The following is a 6,000-nucleotide window of genomic DNA, read 5'->3' as shown; positions in this document are numbered from 1 at the left end:
TCAGCAACTGAAGAGGCTGATGTAGGGGAATTGAACCCAGCGGAGATGGTGCCACTGCACTCCAGCCTGGGTGACAGAGTGAGAGCCCATCTCAAAAAAAAAGTTCTGTATAGCTCAGGTATGACTATCATTTACATGGTCATAGAATTACAGCACTGAATTTTTATGTAACAAAATGTTGTGTGTATTAACTGGAGGAGGAGGAAATGGGAAGTATGCAGGGGTGGCAACAGAAGGGAGGGATCTGGAGACAAACTGCTCATCTTGCGTTAGTGAGAATGAGTAGATAGATGCCTTGCCTGGAAACAAGCAGCAATCTAAGCATCTCACAGAGTTAGGCAGATAGATCTTAAATAGCTGAAAGGTTTGAAGTTGGTTGCTTTTAGGAAATGGGAAGTGGGATGTGATGTTAATGACAGGTTAATGTTTCTTTTTCTTAATATAACTTGTAGAACAATTTGATTCTTCAAACTATATGCAGGTATATCTTGATGAAAAGAAAAATTAGCCTTTAAAAATTTAATTATGGGCCAGGCACAGTGGCTCACACATCTGTAATCCTAGTGCTTTGGGAGGCCGAGGCAGTGGATCACTTGAAGCCAGGAGTTCAGGACCAGCTTGGCCAACATGGCGAAACCACTGCCTCTACTAAAAATACAAAAATTAGCCAGGCATGGTGGTGCATGCTTGTAATCCCAGTTACTCAGGAGGCTGAGGCATGAGAATCGCTTGAATCTGGGAGGTAGAGGTTGCAGTGAGACAAGATCGTGCTACTGCACTCGAGCCTAGGTGACAGAGTATCAAAAAAAAAAAAAAAGTTATGTATTTCGAGAGTGTTCAGAAAGTTGGGAAACATGGGATGAACTTTTTTCTTTACATCTTCCATATTGTATATTCTTTTACTTAGTAGCAAAAGATCAAATGCTTTTTTAACCTCATTTATTTGTGGGCAGAACACTTAAAATCTACTCACTTAGCAACCAGGGTGAACTATTTTTTTTTTTTTTAAGATGGAGTCTTGCTGTGTTGCCCAGGCTGGAATGCAATGGCATAATCTTGGCTCACTGCAACCTCTGCCTCCCAGGTTCAAGCAATTCTCCTGCCTCAGCTTCTTGAATAGATGGAATTACAGGCACCTGCCACCACGCCTGTCTAATTTTTGTATTTTTAGTAGAGGCAGGGTTTCACCATGTTAGCCAGGCTGGTCTCAAACTCCTGACCTCAGGGGATCCGCCTGCCTTGGCCTCCAAAAGTGTTGGGATTACAGGCGTGAGCCACCATGCTCAGCCAACTTATTTTTAAACAGGATATTGTATTTGCAAATTTCATGCCCAGTATGTTTTCATTCGGTTTTTAGACATCTTTTCAGGTAAAGTACTTCTAAATTTAATGAGCCCAACTATTAATGTGGAAAAACCCCACAAACATACTCTATAGAGCATTTCTTTACTTGCATCAATAAATCCTTATAGAGCGTTTCATCAATAAATACTGTAAATGCCATATGTGTCTAGTGGCCACTGTATTAGACAAAACAACTATGACGGTCTATAAAGTCTGGAAACAGAGGAGATAGTAATTGTATTTTTTTTTCATTTAACAATTGGACTCTTACTTTAATTTTGAGCAGCTTCATCTGAAAATGTATTGAGCTAACAATGTTTCAGGTAAACTAATGTTTTAACTAACATTCTGACTAAAACTTTTTTTTTTAATCTAAAGAAGAAGAGAAACGCCGTCCATAGTGTTTCTCTATCTTGATTGCAGGAAGCTTAGGACTAAATTAGTTCAGTTACAGTAACTATAATTACTTAGAACTGTGAGTTTCAAAACGTTCTACAAAGAGCCCTGGGGCCTCACGGAAGCGTCTTGGTGATGAGCAAACAAAGGGATCTCTGTCCCTTCCCAACCTTAAGACAGCAACATTTTTCATTTGTTTGTTTTAAATTTTTTTAGAGATGGGATCTCGCTCTGTTGCCCAGGCTGGTGTGCAGTGGCATGATCATAGCTCACTGCAGCCTAGAACTGCTGGGCTCAAGGGATCCGCCTGCCTTAGCCTTCTCAGTAACTGGGACTACACGTACGTGCCACTGTGCTCAGCACTTTTTTTTTTAAACAGTCAGGGTCTTGCTCTGTCACCCAGGCTGGAGTGCAGTAACGTGATCATAGCTCATTGCAGCCTCAAATTTCTGGCATCAAGTGATCCTCCAGCCTCAGTCTCCCAAGGAGCCGAAATCACAGGCCTGGATCATTGCGCCTGGCTTGTGCAGCACTCTTAATTGTTTTATTTTTATTCATTGACTTATTCTCGCCCATGGACTCAGGTCATACTAATTGTTTTATATATGGGTTCCTTAGAAGACTTCATTGCGTAAAAAGGCCTCCAATGCTAAGAAATACTAGGTAACTTCTGTTTGGTTTGATTAGTTACACTTCCTTCCTCCTCACTCATGGTTCACATTCTCTATTTTCATGTCAACAACATACACATAATAGGCAGCGCCTCAAGCATTTTCTGGAAGCAGTCCATGTCAAGCCTAGGAGTCACTACCTCTAGGGCACTGAGCAGATTCCCAGGTGTGAGTTCTGCCTGGCTCCACGTAAACATACACCAGCTGCTAACTACACGTCCGTCATGGGAATTTCAGGCTCATTTCAGAGTCCCTTTAGGTCTTTCTGAGCCTTCAAAATATTTTCTAGGGTTGCCCGGGGAGTTGTTTTGATTACTGATTTGAGGATATTTCAAATTTATTAATGACTCCTCACCTAGTACAGAATTTCTGCCAAATGAAGATTTTGTTTTATTTTACATTTTATCTCCTGAAATCAACAAAACCTAATATTAAGATTCTGAGATTCCCAGCATATTTTACAACCAGACTTTTCCCCTGGCCCTTTGTCTGACCAGCTGATTTATTCTGTTCTCTACTATTTTCTGTGGATTTGGTTTGAGTATGTTTTTGAAATTTTAGAAGACGGAAGGCAATGTTACCTTGGATTCTTTGCTCTTTGGAAAGTTTATTTTCTTCCTTTTTAGACAGTCTTGCTTTTTAGACAGTCTTCCTTTTTAGACAGTCTTGCTTTGTTACTGCCACAGCTTAACTACATTGAAGATATCTCGTTCTTCGTAACATTTGAAAAGTTAAACAAAGATAACTAGATGCACATTGAACATTCAAAAGAAAAAAGAAAAAAAAAAATTTAAAAAAAGAAAAATGAGGCCAGCATGGTGGTTCATGCCTATAGTCCCAGCATTTTGGGAGGCAGAGGTAGGAGGATCACTTGATCCTGGAGTTCAAGGACAGCCTGGGCAACATGGTGAAACCCTGTCTCTACAAAAGATACAAAAAATAGCTGGGTGTGGAGGTGTGTGCCTGTGGTCCCAGCTACTCAGGAGGCCGAGGTGGGAGGATAGCTTGAGTCTAGGAGATAGAGGCTGCAATGAGCCATAATTGCATCATTGCACTCCAGACTCCAGACTGGGTGACAGAGTGAGATCCTGTCTCGAAAAAGAAAAAAAAAAAATTAAGTCCCCACGTTTCACCATAGAGATTCAACATGTGAGTGAGTATATTTTCTCCATTTCATCTACTAAACCAGTAAATTTCAGCAGTTGTAGCAGCAAGAATTTCAATTTGCTTTTCTTTATATCACTTCATTGTTCATCACAATACATCTGAATCATCTAGCTAGATGTCATTGTTACTGCACTTCAGAAGAAACTGAAATACAAAGATAAACTGAGACCTACTCAAACCATGTAGCCAACATACCTCAGAGCTGAGCGTCAAATCTTAGTTTTCAGCTCACATTCAGAGGGACATCATCTTAGTAGAATCAGGCTTAGCTGCTATGCCCTGGAGTTGTGAACATCTGAGACTTGGGTCCCTGTGAGCTGTGGATGCTGGAGGGTAAGTGAGGACGATCTGCAGGCCCACCAGTTCAGCTTCTGCAGGACATGTCCTTTCATCCTTTGCTTGGCTCTTGCCCCTGCTAGCTGGATTGTTTCAGGCACCAGATTAAAGTTAGCTAAGTTGGAGATCAACCTTTTAGCAGAAGCAGCAAAAAGGCAGAAACTTCATAGACACACAAGCCTTAATCAACCTGATACACTGTGACAGGCACAAAGTCTCTGAGCCTGGAGGAATTGGGATGTAACGAGGATCCAGAGCACAGACTGGACCAGAATGGTCAACTAATGCCAGGAGAGAGTAAATTTAAATCTAAGCCCCTGGCAAGCTTCTTGGCCTACCTGTTGTTGCTTTTCCTTTGACTCATAGCTATCTTTTGTTCCCTGTGGAGTTTTACCACACCTGGACTCTCTATAGCAAGCTCATGTTCCGTAGTAATCCCCAAACTCTGATTGCTTATCCAGATTCCAAGCCTTTGCTCATTTCTTCCCGTTTCCTCCACTTACGCCTACCCATCTGTAAGATGATGTGCAAATGGAGCCCTTGATTTCTTCATACTTTTGGAAGAGGCTGCCAAGGGAAAAATCTTTGTAATAGATGCAAATTGGTACACATTCCAAGTCCTAGAAAATCCAGGTCATGCAAAAAGATTGTGAAACCCTTTCTGCCCATAACTAATTTCAATTTATAAAGGAGTGAAGTTGAAGAGGGGAGGGAGGGAGAATTCCTTTGGAGATATCAGTGTGCGCCGCCTCCATCCCCTTCAAGTATCAATCAGAGAGCTTGACTTGTGTCCCCCTAGCTTAGGAGGTGGTACATAAGAATTGTTTGGGAAGTTGTGGCTGGATTGGCCTTAGAGAACAGAGCAGGAAGAGAGAAGGCAGCACCTTCACCCTCAATGTAGGGGGTTGAGGGTGGACAAAGATGCATGCTTCCCACGGACCAGGTCTGCAGATATGACTGGAGTCACATTTGCAGAAGATTCCATTCAAGATGGCAGCGTGCAGAGGTAAAGTGACCCAGAAGAGGGGCAGAGGAAAGATTTCCAGAAGTTCAGGGTCTGCAATGCTTCTTGGAAGCAGTCTGCTGAAGGAGGCATCGGGCACACTACAGACATTGTAATTGAATTGCCCCAGAAGGGAAAGTTCAGAAAGAGAAAATGTTTTCATCACAGCAAGCTCGGGGTCAGCCAGTCAGTGTTGGGCTTTTTTCCCTGACCTAGAGTTTCTCAAGCTATATATTTGGAAATCAAATTAGTGGATTTTGGTCATCTTTAAAAAATAATAATAATAAATTAGAATGTGTTGGAAAATACATTGGTTGGATATTGTTTCCTGAAACTTTTGCTTCAGTTTTATAAATAGGTGTTGGTGTAAATTTTATTTTTTTACTGTGAATGTGGTCCAAAAAAGTGTGAAAATTCCTGTTTTAATTTGTTCTCCCTGTGCTTGGTTTTGGAGGGATTAGGCAGCTGCAATACGGGAGATCAAGATCAAGGCCTCTGGAGCCAGGCAAGTTATTTTACCTCTCTGTGGTTTAACGTCTTATCCATAAAACCTGGATAACGATAGTGCCTACCTCATAGGGTTGTTAGGACGATTAAAAGGATTAAACTATTTGATCCATGCAAAGTGCTTCTAATGGTACCTAAAATAACAGTATGTGCTTCACAAATGCCAATTGCTTCCGCCTCCTGGAGATTTTTTTCTCCTGGCCAAAGATAACAAGGTGATTTTAAAGATACAGTAAATTCTTCCCTAAATTATGTGCACAATCCAGTTTTGTTCAGCTCAAGACAATGATTTCTGTGAGCAAATACATACTCCTCAAATATTTATGGAGTAATTACATGCTGGCATTCTGCTATGTGCTAGGGGTACAGAATGAAATAAGATACTATCCCTGACCTTGAAGAACATACAGTCTGCAAAAGAAATTCCAATTTATTTGACTTTATCTCCATCACCCCCACGTGGTGCCTGGCATATTGTAGGTGCCTAGGGAACAGATGTTTGTTTGTTTGTTTAGGAGACAAGGTCTTGCTCTGTCATCCAGGCTGGAGTACAGTGATAGGATCGTAGCTCACTGC

Source organism: Macaca thibetana, chromosome 15, assembly GCF_024542745.1.
Source record: "Macaca thibetana thibetana isolate TM-01 chromosome 15, ASM2454274v1, whole genome shotgun sequence".
NCBI lineage: Eukaryota > Metazoa > Chordata > Mammalia > Primates > Cercopithecidae > Macaca > Macaca thibetana.
Note: the sequence above shows the minus strand (reverse complement) of the source record.